Source organism: Poromitra crassiceps, assembly GCF_964638095.1.
Source record: "Poromitra crassiceps genome assembly, chromosome: 19".
Taxonomy (NCBI): domain Eukaryota; kingdom Metazoa; phylum Chordata; class Actinopteri; order Beryciformes; family Melamphaidae; genus Poromitra; species Poromitra crassiceps.
The window spans coordinates 25,806,449-25,823,948 of record NC_139646.1 but is presented as its reverse complement, the minus strand read 5'-3'; the positions used below and the strand labels follow the sequence as shown (position 1 = coordinate 25,823,948).

At 46.4% G+C, this 17,500-nt stretch overlaps 1 protein-coding gene across 1 annotated transcript in view; it reads left to right on the top strand.

The window, feature by feature from the left end:
• The window catches only part of LOC310793673 (zeta-sarcoglycan-like), a gene marked incomplete at both ends in the record, with an annotated part of 410,080 nt that overhangs the window by 253,045 nt on the left and 139,535 nt on the right, over window positions 1-17,500 (top strand). The gene's annotated exons all lie outside the window — the stretch shown is intronic.

The window sequence follows — 17,500 nt, the reverse complement described above, 5'->3', positions numbered from 1 at the left end:
GTGATGAAGAGGGACAGACAGATGAATGGAGTGATGAAGAGGGACAGACAGATGAATGGAGTGATGAAGAGGGACAGACAGATGAATGGAGTGATGAAGAGGGACAGACAGATGAATGGAGTGATGAAGAGGGACAGACAGATGAATGGAGTGATGAAGAGGGACAGACAGATGAATGGAGTGATGAAGAGGGACAGACAGATGAATGGAGTGATGAAGAGGGACAGACAGATGAATGGAGTGATGAAGAGGGACAGACAGATGAATGGAGTGATGAAGAGGGACAGACAGATGAATGGAGTGATGAAGAGGGACAGACAGATGTGGGACAAAGGATGGGCAGGGAAGTGAGGAAGATGTACTACTGCTACTGCTGCTTCTCAGGAGGCTGTGCCTTCTGCGCGCCTTGTGGCCACTTCCCACTAGGGATGCAGGGGTTAACCGGTTTGACTATTAACCGCCATTTAAAACGTCACGGTTATATAACCGCAGAGGCCCCGCTACACCGAGTGTTTTGTTTCACAACAGTCCGTCAGTTTAAACTTCCGTGCGGCGCAGACAGCGCTGGAACGAGAGGAACCTGTCTCTCTCGCTTCGTTTTCATCACGGACTATTTAGCGGGTGCACCGACCAAACACAGCTGAGTCTCCCAGTCTGCTCCCAGTAGCCTAGCCACCATGGACGACAGCCCAACATAAATATTTCTAAGACGTGTGCTCTGTGACCGAGTCGCCTGACACAAACCGTGGTCTCCGTGGCCTCATCTTAATTTGTTTACTGAACGGAGATCGATGTAACGTAACGTTAGTTATCTCTCCCTTGCCTTGGCGTGCATACGCTAGCATTACAGCTAACGTCATGGCAGAGCCAGAGAGACCAGAAGCAACTAAAAAAGATTCTCTGTTTCCCCCCCAAAAAACATCTAAAGTCATCGGTAAGGGAGCATTTCGGATACAAAAAGGACACCCAGGGTGTTGTTAAAGAGGACGTCTCCCCAATCTGCAAAACCTGACGAAAACCAGTCGCAGCTAAGGTAAGGTGACCAGATTTCTCAAATGAAAATCGGGGACATTTCCAGTCCGGCAATCAATATATCATAAAAATATCCAATGTTATTACCTATGAAATAATAAAGGGGGATGATTCCGGTTTCATTTATTTTGTCCATCGGCTTCACGAAGAGGCCCCTGGTGACCCCCCCCCCTTTCCCCCAACCACACACACACACACACACACACACACACACACACACACACACACACACACACACACACACACACACACACACACACGTCATTCACTGTGCCCCTTTACAAAATGTCAATGTGTTCTCCAGCATCATTAGGCCTGGCCTTCCGAACCTACAGCGCCGAATGTTTGATGAATAGCCTCAGATCTCAAAAAGTATTTTCGGTGGAGTCCTAAGTGCTTTTTCAATGTTTTCCTGGAAGAGCAGGAAGCAGCAAAACATGTAAACACTTGTTGGATGTCTGGATCAAAACATAGACATGTGATGCTTATTATGCTTGTAACCCGCCTGTAAGCCTCCCGCAACCTTCCTGCTTGAGTGGTTGTTGACCAGTGGGCTCGTCTGTATAGGGGAGACTCGTGGGGACTCATAGAATCCATTCATAAAATAACATTAGATGATTAAAAATTAATAATAATAAAACTAATAGGCATGGATGACACAGTTGATGATAACACTAAAGTGTATTACCCACATTCGTTATATTTCTCCTAGGGGGTCACTTATTATGTTATTTATTTTCATATTGTTAAAGTATAAACTAGATCTGTTTTTCCACCATGTTTTACAAGTTCTCTACTCAGGTGATCCAAAATAAATGTAGACAAGATAGTTTAGTTCATCAAAAGAGCCTTGCAGAGAGATTGTGCAGGCTGCAGCCTGACTATGTTTTGTTCCAAAGAGAGATACAGTCATGAATGTTACAGTCAGACTTGATTTATTTTATTTATTATTTTGGACAAATATTTTGGTTAGTGCATTATTTGCCTTCCAAAAGACATCAACTGTTAAACAATGCGGGGAAAATACAATAAAACCTCCGTTCAAAGAATGCTCATGTGATTTTTAGACGTCCATAATAATAATCGTGACACCGTGATAATCGTGGTTTTTTCTCAGACTATAATCGTACATAAAAAAAAGATTTGTTGCATCCCTACTTCCCACTGCTTTTAATGTCACTCAGAGAGAGAGAGGGAAAGCTATATTGACACTCAGCCTTAGATTGGTGATTAACTTCATTCAGATTGATAGAGTGGCAGGCATGGAGGGACTACTGTACTTACTGGTACTTACTGTACTTACTGTACTGCTACATACTGTACTTACTGTACTGTAGCTAGTCAGAGAAATACATGCTGCAAACAATTCAAAGGGAAGGAGAGTGGTTTTAATAAGGAGTGATGAGAGGAAGATGGATAAGTGCAGGAGGAGGGATGGTCTCTGGTGAACTGATGAGGGGAGGGCAGTGACAGAGATGGTCTCTGGTGAACTGATGAGGGGAGGGCAGTGACAGAGATGGTCTCTGGTGAACTGATGAGGGGAGGGTCGTGACAGAGATGGTCTCTGGTGAACTGATGAGGGGAGGGCTGTGACAGAGATGGTTTCTAGTGAACTGATGAGGGGAGGGCAGTGACAGAGATGGTCTCTGGTGAACTGATGAGGGGAGGGCTGTGACAGAGATGGTTTCTAGTGAACTGATGAGGGGAGGGCAGTGACAGAGATGGTCTCTGGTGAACTGATGAGGGGAGGGCAGTGACAGAGATGGACTCTGGTGAACTGATGAGGGGAGGGCAGTGACAGAGATGGACTCTGGTGAACTGATGAGGGGAGGGCAGTGACAGAGATGGACTCTGGTGAACTGATGAGGGGAGGGCCGTGACAGAGATGGTCTCTGGTGAACTGATGAGGGGAGGGTCGTGACAGAGATGGTCTCTGGTGAACTGATGAGGGGAGGGCAGTGACAGAGATGGTCTCTGGTGAACTGATGAGGGCAGGGCTGTGACAGAGATGGACTCTGGTGAACTGATGAGGGGAGGGCAGTGACAGAGATGGACTCTGGTGAACTGATGAGGGGAGGACCCTGACAGAGATGGTCTCTGGTGAACTGATGAGTACAGACGGGGGCTGACAAGAGGCAAAGAAGAGACAGGCTCATTAGTGAAAGATGAGAGAGGAGAGAAGGAGGCGCGAGGGCGACCAGAGAGAGGCTGATGAGAGGAGATGAAAGGAGAGTCAGAAAGTGTGATGAGTGGAATAGATAAGAGGGTAAAGGAGGTGTTTGTTGCAGATAGCTCAGAGCTCAGTGTTCTCTTCATGCTATCTTTGCTTTATTGGACAGTATTGAGTCGAGAGGGCGACAGAAAGACATGGATCAATGTGTGACCAAGGATTTGAGCATCTACAAACAAAGTTGTCACCACTACTTGTGCACTTTGGGCATTTAAGTTTGTTTAAATTTAAATCATCTATCATGCAGGGTCTGTGTGTGATTGTGTCTTAGTTATGTGTTGTATGCGCCGCTTGTCTTTGTATACGAGCCCATTGATATTTTTTACAAGTGTGTGCCTGTGTGTGTGTTTGTTTGTTTGTTTGTGTGTGTGTGTGTGTGTTTGTGTGTGCGCGCGCGCGCGTGTGTGTCCAAAGCTCCGTTTATCTCCTTACATTAAAGCAAACAGCCGGTCTGCCTCGCATTCGCAGACCAGCAGGCGCGCACTTATTTTGATATTGACGGTCGCCGCACTTTTACTGTGAAGTAGCGGCTCCGGCGGGGGAGGAGCATGCTGAGTGAGAGGAATCCACTCAACTCCCCGAGGACACAACAGTCAATCTGCTGCTGGTTTTCTGAAGAGATGCAGAGCGGTGCTGAGGAGAGTCAGAGAGTGAGATGGACCAGACAGAGTGCCATGGAGAGATGGACCAGACAGAGTGCCATGGAGAGATGGACCAGACAGAGTGCCATGGAGAGACATAATTTGCCACCTATAAACTCACAAATCCGCTCATGTAAATAGACTACATTTCTGGGGACAATATTATTAGGATTCAGTTTTTTCTTAGCTACAGCTTTCAAATAGATTTCTGGTGTTGTTTTGTGTGATCCTTGCTCTCTTTTATAGTGATCACATTGTGGACATATCCAAAGGTGTGTGCTGCCTTACCGTACACAAGTAACAGTCATGGCGTTGACACAGTGGGAGTGTGTGACACAAGTAGTGATGTCACGGTACCAATAATTCAGGAGTCGGTACCGGTACTAGTGAACGTGTTTTGTAATGGAATCTTTATGGGACATGGCTAATACCTGGCAAAGCGTTAGCTAGCATAGTGTAGCATGTGTGCAATGCAATGTTTGTAATGGAATCATTATGGAACTATGGCTAAGTTTGGCTATTAGCCGTGTCCCATAATGATTCCATTACAAACATTGCATTGCACACGTGCTACACTATGCTAGCTAACGCTGTGCCAGGTATTAGCCATGTCCCATAAAGATTCCATTACAAAACACGTTAACGTTAGCCAAATGTTTTTTGGTTACACAATGCATTGCCAGCTATCTCAAAAACTAATGTGACAGGATAAGGTCCGTTTGATATGTTGTTAAACGTGTTATTTTACACCGTTTGAAAGAATTAACCCACCTTGAATTCTTTCAAAGCTCAGGAGGTAGAGTGACGCAAGGGTTGGCGGTTCGATCCCCGCTCCCTCCCAGCTGCTGTCGTTGTGTCCCTGGGCAAGACACTTAACCCTCCTTGCTCCCGATGGTGTGTAGGCACCCTGCGTGGCAGCCTGCCGCCATTGGTGTATGAATGGGTGAATGTAGACTATCTACTGATTGTAAAGCGCTTTGGATAAAAGCGCTATATAAATGCAGGCCATTTACCATTTACTTTAAACAGGTCTGGGTGCCTGTCTTTCAGGTGCTTGGCGAGATTGGATGTGTTACCCTGTTTGGTTTTTGCATTTGCCTTGAATACGAAATATTTCCAAATGCGACTCTTTGCATTCTTCTTCTCTACAAGTTGAGTTGTTGGAATCGGAGCAGCCTCTCCTGCTGTACTTCCACTAGCCATTCTCTTCGCCGCCTGTGCGCACTGCTCGTATCAACAAGCTGTGAATAACTGTTGGCGATTACGTGTGGACGTTCGGGGACACCGTAGTCCCGGAAGTGCGCGGGGCTGTATGCGCAGTATGTACTGTATGTGTGTTGCTCAGGCAGACAGGCTAACGTTAGCTGACGGCTGTGTCCATGTTTTGGTGTTCATTGCCAGCACTCAAATAAACTCGCCTCAGTCGCCTGGAGTTAAAGCCATGGTGGCATGGTACCCTTGGTACCATGAAAAACAGGTACCGTTCAGTACCGTAGCAATGTAGTACCGACTAAGTACCGAAAACCGTGACAACACTAGACACAAGTAACAGTCATGGCGTTGACACAGTGTGAGTGTGTGACGAGGAGAAGAATAGCGGAGACAATGATGAATCAAGCTCCGAGAGAACAGGCTGAAGAGAAGGAATGATAAGCGATAAAATGGGTAGTGGGGGTGGTTGATGTTAGAGATGTTATCTATTCATACAAACATGTTATTAACATGACCGATATGATAAAGAGCAAGAGAAAATTAAGGAAAGACAAGGATCAAAGAACAGGTCAACAGACAAGAGGGGACAGACACAAAGAAACGAAAAAAGATCTATAGTAATCAACACGTTTTAGAAGGCTACATCACAGCAACGTCTCTATTCAAATTATGCAGCCCCGCCCACTTGACCCATTGTATCGCGACTTCCTGTTCAAAACGCCGGCTGTTTTTCCTGCTCAAACTAGTCTGACTCACCTGGTCAAACCTAGTTTGACTCACATATGAGTCAGACTAGGTTTTCTGAGTCACAGGAAGTGTAAATACAATCGGAACCTCTGATTGTATTTACACTTCCTGTTAGTCTCTCGAGCCAGACGGTCTCTTCTGAATAAGGTGAATAGAGATATTGTAATTGAGTATGCAATGAGGCGCCTAAGGGGAGGCTTATTTATAACAGCATGACAGCATGACCTGTTCTAAATAATGTATGTGTAGTCTAAATGTGTAGTTAGACCTATGCCTGTTAGACTGAGCTGAAGACTGACTGTGTAGTTAGACCTATGCCTGTTAGAATGGACATAGTCTCTCCCCAGATTCAAATCTTACGTTGAATCGCTGCACTCCGCATACTACATAAGTGAGTCTGTGCCAGTTAACAGCCACTGCTGGTTTTTGAAGGCGGGTTGAAACTGAATGAGTGACAGGTCGTAGCACCGATGAGAGAGTGGTTTGGAAAATGGGCTGCGCCTCCCGTGTTGTCTGATCGCAAAGTCGTTACTGATTGGAGAGGACTGAAGCCATCACTGGCATATGACTGGCCAAGTGAACGGTTCCCTCCCATAACCAGCCGGCTGAGGGAAAGTATCCCAGACCCAGAGAGAGATCTGCAGCATGCAGTAACGTAGTGTATCAGACCCAGAGAGAGCTCTGCAGCATGCAGTAACATAGTGTATCAGACCCACAGAGAGATCTGCAGCATGCAGTAACATAGTGTATCAGACCCACAGAGAGATCTGCAGCATGCAGTAACATAGAGGCCATTTACACCTGGCATTAACATGCGTTTTCTGCCATCAGATTGCAATCAGATTGTATTTTATCACTTCAGCCTGATTCCATTTACACCTGGCACTAACATGCGTTTTGGGTGAACAGATTGCAATCCGATTGCTCTCCAGCTCGAACGTCATCACGCGCGCGCTCCCTGAACGTGTGCATGCATGTTTGCATACATGCACAGGGAAATAGAGGTTATTGTTAAGCTCAAATGCGCAGTGAATGTCCCCTTCACCTGGACAAAACGATGGCCGATCACGCAGCACTGCATCTATTTCTTTATAAAAAGGACACGTTGCTCTGCCCCTGCCACTTTTCTTGTTCTTGTCCTTGGCCTGTCTGTAAGCCGTGTTTCCATTACTAAATATCGCAATAAAAATCGGGTAATGCAAACACGTAAATTTCGAAAAACCTCCCAAATATTGCAAAAAGCTTTTGCGCTCTCATGAGGTAGTTTTTCAGACGTGTCGATATAGCAGTTTTCTCTGTAGGTTCTTCTCCCATGGAGCTGGGAGACACTGGGTCCGTGACACACACACATAGCCTACATACGTTTTCCGTGCATGTCATTGGCTGTAACCACCTGTGTTGCGTTCAGGTAACATCCTAAATTACAATGTTATACAATTGAGAGCATAATTTATCTTTTATATGAAAGGAAAATGAGGGGGAAAGGGTTCGAACCCTTTCTCCCTCATTTTCCTTTCATTTTCCACTCCTTTTCCAAAGGAGAAGTGTTGATATAAAAGAGAAATTATGCTCTCAATTGTATAATATTGTAATTTAGGATGTTACCTGAACGCAACACAGGTGGTTACAGCCGTGGCAAAACCTCCGAGATGAGGGCACACACCGGTGCGGTGCTGCCAGGGAATTGCGTTCAGGACAGGTGTGCGCGCCGTCACCGACTTCCGAAGATTATGTATTTCCGGTAGTTGCTGAATGCGTTTTGAGAGGACGCATTGCATTTACACTTGTGTTAAATGTTGTCATAATGCGTCCCTGACCACCTCCGGAGGTGGTTTGGCCGATCAGATTGCAATCCTTCTTCAATGCGTTTTGGGGGTGTTTACACCTGTACTTTCAAGTGATAAAATACAATCGGATTGCAATCTGATGGCAGAAAACGCATGTTAATGCCAGGTGTAAATGGCCATAGTGTATCAGCACAAGAACTCTCATGGATCTGGCATCAAGACTAGAATGGATATAACACTGAGTCCAGGTATAGACAAGGCTATGCAGCACACAATTGATACTGGACTCTTGATTTGTTTTGGATGTGTTCTACATTTAGACTTGAGACTTGACATTGACTTGGACTTGACTGTTCTACATTTAGACTTAAAGTCGAGCTGAAATAACATTCCCAGGGGATGTGATTCCTTATCATGCCATATTCCCAGTGGAACAGGGTAGAGAGGTGGGACATAGCCTGTGGAGGAGTTTGATTTGACCATTGGAAGACTTTAAGACTTGGCTTGAGATTTTTGACTTATTGGGCCTCGAGCAAAGTTGACTAGGGCTACCTCTACGTTAAAACTGTGTTTAAGCTCCCCTGATTTAAAACTGCGTTTAAGCTCCCCTGATTTAAAACTGTGTTTAAGCTCCCCTGATTTAAAACTGCGTTTAAGCTCCCCTGATTTAAAACAGCGTTTAAGCTCCCCTGATTTAAAACTGCGTTTAAGCTCCCCTGATTTAAAACAGCGTTTAAGCTCCCCTGATTTAAAACTGCGTTTAAGCTCCCCTGATTTAAAACTGTGTTTAAGCTCCCCTGATTTAAAACTGCGTTTAAGCTCCCCTGATTTAAAACAGCGTTTAAGCTCCCCTGATTTAAAACTGTGTTTAAGCTCCTCCCCTGATTTAGAGAAAAATCAATTGTAGGATAAAAATAGATGTAGGAAAACGGAGGAGAGGATGAAGGATAGGGGCAGCAGGATCTCTGCTGTCTTTAGGTGTGTTGGGGTATTTTAAAAAGGCTATGCAATGTTCTCTCTCTCCATATCTCCTCTATTCTCAGGGAGGCTTGTCCTCAGTGTGAGACACACACACACACACACACACACACACACACTTGCCACTAGGCCCTTTAATTGTTCCCATAGGGACCCCATGATGACCTTTCAACACCGCAGGAGACGCAAAGAAAACTTCATTTCTTCTGCTCTCTCTCTTTCTCTCTTTCTCTCTCCATCTCTGTCTCTCTCTTTCTCTCTTTATTTCTCTCTCTCTGTATCTCTCTCTCTGTCTCTCTCCCTCTCTCTCTCTCTCTCTTCCTCTCTCTCTCCATCTCTCTCTCTGTCTCTCTCTTTCTCTCTTTCTCTCTCTCTCCCTCTCTCGCATCTCTCTTCATCTTTGTGATTTGACTTTTCTTTGTGTCTCTTTCCTTTTATTGATCCTTTTCTCGCTCTCTCTACCCCCTGTCTTTGGCATTTCTGTCCCTCTCTCTCTCTCTCTCTCTCTCTCTCTCTCTCCTGCCATCTTTCTCTTGAACCCCTGTGGTGATATGGGCTCCCAGGAGACAGGCCTAGTTACTGGCAGTAGAATGCCTGGATAAGGGCTACTCTTCCTGGGTAAAAAATAAAAAATAAATCCTGACACAAGCCATCTCTCCCCACACACATTGAAGATCGGGGAGATGAGGTGCTGCATGGATGGATGGGACGAACAAGCACATGTCATAAGGTGGAGGTGGACAGGTGATTGGGAGGGGCGGGGCACATGTCATAAGGTGGAGGTGGACAGGTCATTGGGAGGGGCGGGGCACATGTCATAAGGTGGAGGTGGACAGGTCATTGGGAGGGGCGGGGCACACGTCATAAGGTGGAGGTGGACAGGTCATTGGGAGGGGCGGGGCACATGTCATAAGGTGGAGGTGGACAGGTCATTGGGAGGGGCGGGGCACACGTCATAAGGTGGAGGTGGACAGGTCATTGGGAGGGGCGGGGCACACGTCATAAGGTGGAGGTGGACAGGTCATTGGGAGGGGCGGGGCACATGTCATAAGGTGGAGGTGGACAGGTCATTGGGAGGGGCGGGGCACATGTCATAAGGTGGAGGTGGACAGGTCATTGGGAGGGGCGGGGCACATGTCATAAGGTGGAGGTGGACAGGTCATTGGGAGGGGCGGGGCACATGTTATAAGGTGGAGGTGGACAGGTCATTGGGAGGGGCGGGGCACATGTTATAAGGTGGAGGTGGACAGGTCATTGGGAGGGGCGGGGCACATGTCATAAGGTGGAGGTGGACAGGTCATTGGGAGGGGCGGGGCACATGTCATAAGGTGGAGGTGGACAGGTCATTGGGAGGGGCGGGGCACATGTCATAAGGTGGAGGTGGACAGGTCATTGGGAGGGGCGGGGCACATGTCATAAGGTGGAGGTGGACAGGTCATTGGGAGGGGCGGGGCACATGTCATAAGGTGGAGGTGGACAGGTCATTGGGAGGGGCGGGGCACATGTCATAAGGTGGAGGTGGACAGGTCATTGGGAGGGGCGGGGCACATGTCATAAGGTGGAGGTGGACAGGTCATTGGGAGGGGCGGGGCACATGTCATAAGGTGGAGGTGGACAGGTCATTGGGAGGGGCGGGGCACATGTTATAAGGTGGAGGTGGACAGGTCATTGGGAGGGGCGGGGCACATGTCATAAGGTGGAGGTGGACAGGTCATTGGGAGGGGCGGGGGTCCAATGAAAGTGAGATAAGAACGGAGGATGGTGGCGTCACACATTTCGTTGTTTTCTTTTTGTTGATCTCATCTTTTTCCTCTTCGACTTGATTTGCATCAGTCATACAGGAAGCACGCGCTCTTGCAAAGCGCCTGGCTGCCTTGCTGCAAAGTTGTAAACCGAGCTGGTTTGACAGTTGACAGCTGAGAGCCCGGCTTCTGTCAGCTGACAACATCAGCAGATCTCAGAAAACGACAGATTTCTAAATAGCCGTTATTTTTGATCAACTGAGCACACGGGTAATCTAAATAGTTATTTTGACGACTAACTTAACTTACTCTAAACTTATAAAAGTGCCATATTAACCCTTAATTGATATGAACGATGAACAGACCATTTAGCTAGGTGTACATTATCACTGGACATTATCACAAATGAATGGACACCCTGCAGCCAATCATAATCGAGTATTCTCGAGTATTCCCCCAGACCATGATATAGAGACACTGCATGAAATAGGCCACGCCCATCACGGGGGAGAGCTTCCGTTCACTTCCACACACCAGCGTCATATTCCTTGAATTAAACATAGCTAAAAGCTGTTGTGTGGTGGGGCTGCGCAGACAACAAATGTAAAAAATTGCCAGTTAAAGTTTTTTTGTACTCCTGAGCAAAACAAGGACGCCATTGAGAATTGGCGAGAAGAAAAATGTGGATCTAGCTGTCAATGAAGTAAGTTGGAGTGTTCATCTTCCGCATATACGATCTTTTTGTGCAACACCCGACCATGCACGCCAGAGCCATGTAGATAGAAGAGTATCGACATCTCCATTCCAGTCCAATGGACCATTTTTTTTACTCTCAATATTTCCAGGAAGTAAGGTCCTGGATTAAGCAGCACTGTCAAGTTGCAGCAAAATAGACAGTTTGTGTTGTACTCTGAAAGGGTTTTTCCCCCCCTTGAATCAAATTGTACATTATCAGCTTTATTTCAGCATGCAAAAGTAGCGCGAGACCCATTCCTGGCTGTTCATTGGCTAATGAGTCTCGCATTTTGGTCCTCCGCTGACGCCGCTCTCTCTCTAGAGGACACTAATGCACGCGACATAGGAGAACGCCAGGATTGGACGGGAGTTTGTGTTTTCCGCCCGTTTTGGCCGTGGTTTCTGAATGATGAGGCGCTCTGCAGTGTCTCTATAACAGCAAATAATGGACTCCAGCAAACGTTGGGGAAAGTTGAGGGTGAAAATGCTCAGAAGAGCTCCCGTCATCTACACACCCGTGCACCACAGCTTCAAGGAAGACTGGAAAAGTCAAGGGGGTGGCGTGCCATAACTTTATTTTAGCTGTTTGTCAGTTTTAGAGATGTATTTCTCTCTCTCTCTCTCATACTTTCTCTCCGTGCTTCCCCCTCTGGGGACCTGAGCTAGCTGAAACTTCTCCAACTCCGGAGCTGTAATTGAATAGCAGCAGAGAGTTGTAATGGAACATTATGCTGTTCCCGGCTTGGCAGGCCCTATTGATTTGGACTTTGCAGCATTGTAAACAATCTGGGCTAAGTGTAAGTGTAAGGGGATGCAGACCTCGGTGTGTGTTAGGCTACCATTTCGGGGGCTATTGCTGTGGAACTGTTGCGCCGCGGTTTAGTCGAACCATTACAGTGCGCTGCTGTTTGACTTTTAATAGAATTGCCAACCTGGGAGGCAGTGTGCAACTTACTCTCCTCGCCACAATAAAAGCAGCCCTGGGAGGCAGTGTGCAACTTTCCTCTCCACAATAAAAGCAGCCGTGTGTTTGTGACACAGAAAAGGAGGTGACAGAGTCAAACCGTCAAGCGCACTTCATTTGAATTCCATGCCACCCCGGGGGGCATGATGCTTAGTGCTTTCTTTAAAGAATAATCGATTTATTTGCGATGTTACTTTCTTTTGTCTGTGCCGTCTTTATGTCCAAGGTAGCATTCATCTGAATGTTATGTTACCCTTTGAAGACAATGCCTTTCTTCATCAAAAGCTTGAGCTACGACCCCGACATACTGTCAACAGGCAGTCCACCCACCAGGACTCCTTGATTTGAAGAGCATCTCGTCCTCGGTGGGTGGCGCCTAGCTGCCACACGGGAAGTTCCTCGTGACTCGGATGCACCGAACTGCCACTATCACTGCCACAAACTGAAGCGTACTGGAAAAAGATTTATTACAAAGTGTCATGGCAAATTACTTCAGAATGATTCATTGAAAATAAGAGACGACATCACAAAGTCCACAGTCTAAAGGTCCTTACACATCAAGAGCGATGCGAATGTACGGTACGAAATTGCGATGCGAGTTTTGACCCACCTGTCAATCACAGCCACAGATGTGTACACGTCGGAAGCGAATTTCTGAAAAATTGTTCGAAAAAATAAACGCAGCAATAACGCTCAGCGAAACTTCGCCGTTGGTATGCACGGTTGCATTGACTGATATAGGTTCGGAAAATATTATTGACGTGCAAATTAATCGCACGAAAAAAACGCTCCCGATGTGTAAGGACCTTAAGTATGACATTCAATGTGTTTAGTCTTTACAGTAAACTGGGGTGTGGAACGAATCAGATCATGGAAATGCTGTAAAAGTATCCGCACACCCGCAGCTCTGATGCAATGATTTCAGATGGTCATAAAGCCCAATGTTTCAGCAGCTAAGCTGCCTCAGCAGGGTTGATCTGCCCAGACACAAGCCTGACTCAAGTTACAAGCACTTGTACATGTCACGTGCAACTAGGGATGGGAATTTCGACTAATTTCCCCGTCGACTAGTCTCAAATTGTATTTGCGACTAGTCTATAAGCAAGAAAACTCGCAATTTAATATACATATTAAATAAAAACTTTAAAGGTTTAAAATGCAAATGTTTTGTGTATTTACTTTACTTTATGTAAAAAAAAAAAAAATTTAGGAGCTATTTTAGCCCAAACATTCAGTACAAACTGTTAATTTAAATTCTATTGATGTAACAACAACTGACTGAATAAAAGTGAACAAATTCATTTCTGATACGTTTGCCAATGCAATGCATGGCATTTATTATGAATAATGTTGTAGGACGGAGTTCCAGTGTGTCTTGCATGATTGTGTAAGCTATTTTTATGAAGGTGCTATATAATTTATGTTTACGTTCTAGACAGCCAATGCACTGTAGGCTCTTATGTTGAAGACAGGAAACGGAAGTGTGTGTGTTGTTGTTGTGGGGGCGCTTGACGCTAGGTTATGCTGGAAGCGGAAGAATAATAGAGCTGGCGTCTCATGCTGAGATTGTTCAAGATTGGAGTTGCCCCGTTTATTGTTTTTTATATCAAAGTATTCACCTTATGTTCAGACCTTACAGTGGGCCAAATTCTTCTGGGTCCTTTTAACACTTCCGGCGGTCACGCCGCAAAATAAGAGAGTTGTTTTTGGAGCGGACAGTGAAGGGGGTAAAATAAAGAACGTAGCCTACTACTTTGAACCCGGTACACAGCAAGCAAGCAAGTATCCACTGTTAGCCAGGTCAGATAACGTTATCGTCGACAATGACGAGCACTTTCTTGTAAAACATACCTGGACTCCAACAAAGAAAGCTTCAGATAGTTTTCTCTCCTCCGAGTTGCGCTCGAGCCACTTACGCCTATAAGACCCGCAGACGTTAACGTAATTCCCTGGAATGCGAGACTTAAAGGAACACTGCCCATTTTCAACCAGCTTTGTATCATTAGAACATCAGTAGTATATCAGAAAACTGTAAACTGTTTTGAAGTCTGTCATTTCATTTGACAGTTATTGAGTGTTAAAGTGTGGACCAGTGACATCACTGGTCCACACTAACTCAAATGATTAACTCATTAACTCAAATCAACCCTCAATAACTGTCAAACTAGATGAATGACTTAAAAACCGTCATCTAGTTTGACAGTTATTGAGAGTTGATTTGAGTTAATGAGTTATTCATTTGAGTCAAATCAATTCTCCAACTACTGCCAACATTATTGTTGGCAGTAGTTGGAGAAACCAGAGAGAGAAGGCAAAACGCTGCCAAGTGCTTATATTACCCAGATTATATATATGATACAAAGTGGGTTGATTACCGGTAAAGCCATCCTTAAGTTTAAGGCACACAAACGGGTGCGCAAGCGCAAAAAGCGGATAGCGCCTGTACCAAGATAGGGCCCGAGATGTTTGAACTCCTATCTTCCCTTATTCAGTATTCCGTTATTTCACCTTCCCATTATTTCTGAAGCGCCTTCAAGCCCAACCGTGGTAAAGTGTGCTTAGTTTGAACAGCATGTCACCCTGGGCGGGTGGAGCTCGCGTCCTTAGTTTGAACAGCATGTCACCCTGGGCGGGTGGAGCTCGCTAACATGAGAATGTCTCCACTCTTCGGGCGGCTGCAAGGAATGAGTCAGACGTGCTGTCGGTGATAATAAGTGCCTGCGTCAGAAGATGAGAGCTCCACCATGCAGATGCGTGTGGAGGGCCTGTCAGATGCTTCAGCTTCTTCCTCGTCCCCCACAATATTAAGAGCAGATCAAACGAGAAGTTAACGCCGCCGCTGAAGTCAAATCGAAGGGAAATGGATAAAAGCAGAACGAAAAGTTGGACCGATGGAGGTTTGAAGGGGGCGGGGGCCAGTACAGGGGAGGTGGGGGATAGTTTTTCTTCAGGACTGAGCTCTGGAGAGCATGCGTGTCTTTTGTCTAACCGTCTGCATATCGCCCGTCTGCATATTGCCATGGTCATGTCCATGTGTCCAGCGTGTGCAGCTGCGCCAGACGTGGCGCCGCGACCCATGTAAAAATAGTCTCTCCATTAACATTTCGTGGCGTGACAGGATGACAGGAGAGCGGCCGTCACGTTGTCCCTTCAGGGGAGAGAGGATAACGAGACAAAATGAAGAGGAATATTAATCCCTTGTTCCCAAAAGATCACTCTGAGCCGCTCTCCATCTTCCGTCTCCGAGGTCACGTCACCCCGGTGCCGCGAGAAATCCCCTTGTCACAAAATGTGATTGGAGAAAAAGGGCACTTCCTAATGGACCATGCTGCTCATCTAATAGGGCTTGATGAGTGGAGAGGGCATCAGAACACACCTGCCTCTTCATCGTCGAGCCAAATGCAGCCTGCTCGCCACTATAGGTTTCTGCAATCCACGGATACGTCGGAAATCTCACATTTATGAACCAAAGCTATGTTGGATATCATGTTTCTAGATATGTGTTTATATGAATGTTCTACATGTCATAAACTCTTGATATTGAAATAGCGCGGTGGCCAGTAAGGGTGTTGTGGCCGAGGTGGATGGAGGCGGGCCTAAGCAGCACTTGCCTTTCACACCGGAGAGCCGTGTTCGAGTCCCAGGACGCCATTTTCAAGCTCGGTAACGCCACACCTCAGTAACGCCACACCTCAGTAACGCCACACCTCAGTAACGCCACACCTCAGTAACGCCACACCTCAGTAACGCCACACCTCAGTAACGCCACACCTCAGTAACGCCACACCTCAGTAACGCCACACCTCAGTAACGCCACACCTCAGTAACGCCACACCTCAGTAACGCCACACCTCAGTAACGCCACACCTCAGTAACGCCACACCTCAGTAACGCCACACCTCAGTAACGCTTTGACGTTTGAGCAAACATTTTGCTCAAACGTCAAAGTCTGGACAGACATGGATGTCGAGTCGACTGCTCACTTGTGCGGTCGTTCTAGTTGCTCATGACCCCGTTCACACTCAGCAGACAGCTCTACTTCGCCTGACGCGGCCGGTCTCCATTTCTCCAAACTGGGACCGCACCGGCTGCATTCCACTGCCTGTAGTACACTGACCGTCGGCAAGTACCTCATACAACCCCACATCAAAAAAATCCGAACTATCCCTTTACCGTTTCTGCACCACTTTTACAAGCACCCCGTGGCAGTTACCCATGAGATGAAATACCTACTGTATACCTTATTAAACAAATGCTCTGGAACATCTCTCCGTCCTGTATCTGGGTCTGCCTGGAGGCTTCCACACACAGTGAATGTGCTGCACACTGTAGCCCGGAGATCTCCGTGAAGTGGAGCAACAATCTCCCACAGTTTGACTTCCGCTTTAGCGATTTGAACCCTAAACCCCCGTAGCGCGTCCAGCTTGGCAAAAATCTCGTCAATAAATATCCAGAGTTGTTCAAAGAGCAACAGAAATAGCGGATGGGATAGATACAATTAGTACATTGCCTGAAATAAGTCGTCAAACGAGTGTATTTTATTGTGACAAGCAACTTTTTTTCCCCCAGCGTCGGAGTTTTAACGAGGAAATGCGCCAAGCTGCAACAATCGGTCATGTTCTGAACCGGACCTTGTTGCACCCATCATTATTTCACAGCGGGGCATTCAGAAATAAGGTGGGTACTTTGAGCCCTGCAAGCCACTCTCTGTGGCCCGGCTGCCATAAAGACGTACAGTAGAGCAACGCAACTGCTGTGAATGACAGCAAAGGAGGAAGCATGGAGAGCTGTCTTCTCTCCTCTCTCCTCCATCCCCCCATCCTATGGTTTCTAAGCAGTAATTGGCATAATGATGGAGCGCGGAGATAGCTTTGTGCAGACGGATTTATCTTCTAGCCCGCAGCTAGTTTTAATGATAGCATCAACGCGGGGAAATGAGGGAACTTTAAGGGGTGAAGAGACAGTCGAGACAGAGATGTTTTCACTCCGCGACGAGATATGCATCGCGTTATGGAATTTGAATGTGGTGCGTTACAGCAGACGAGGAATGCGCTCGGTGTAATTGGCACGTCGGATGAAGTGCTCGACTCACGGTAAAGTATCAGGAAGTGGCTCTGTGTGTGCGTGACGTTCATGGGCGCTTCGTCGGCGCGCAAACCCGAGACGTGACTCACAGTAAGATGGCTGACAAGTGAAGATAATCGATGTTTAGAGTGTTGCACACCAGCTGGTGTAGCATCTCATCTCATGATTCTGTTCTACAGGATATTCCATTCTCCTCTGTGCTATTTTAGTCTGTTTTTTTATAGACTTTTCCACGTGTGATTCTATTCTTATCTATTCTATCATCTTCTGTTGTATTCCAGTGTAGTCAATTCTCAGTGTTTCCCATACATAAAGGAATTTGTGGCGCACCGCCACAAAAGGATTTT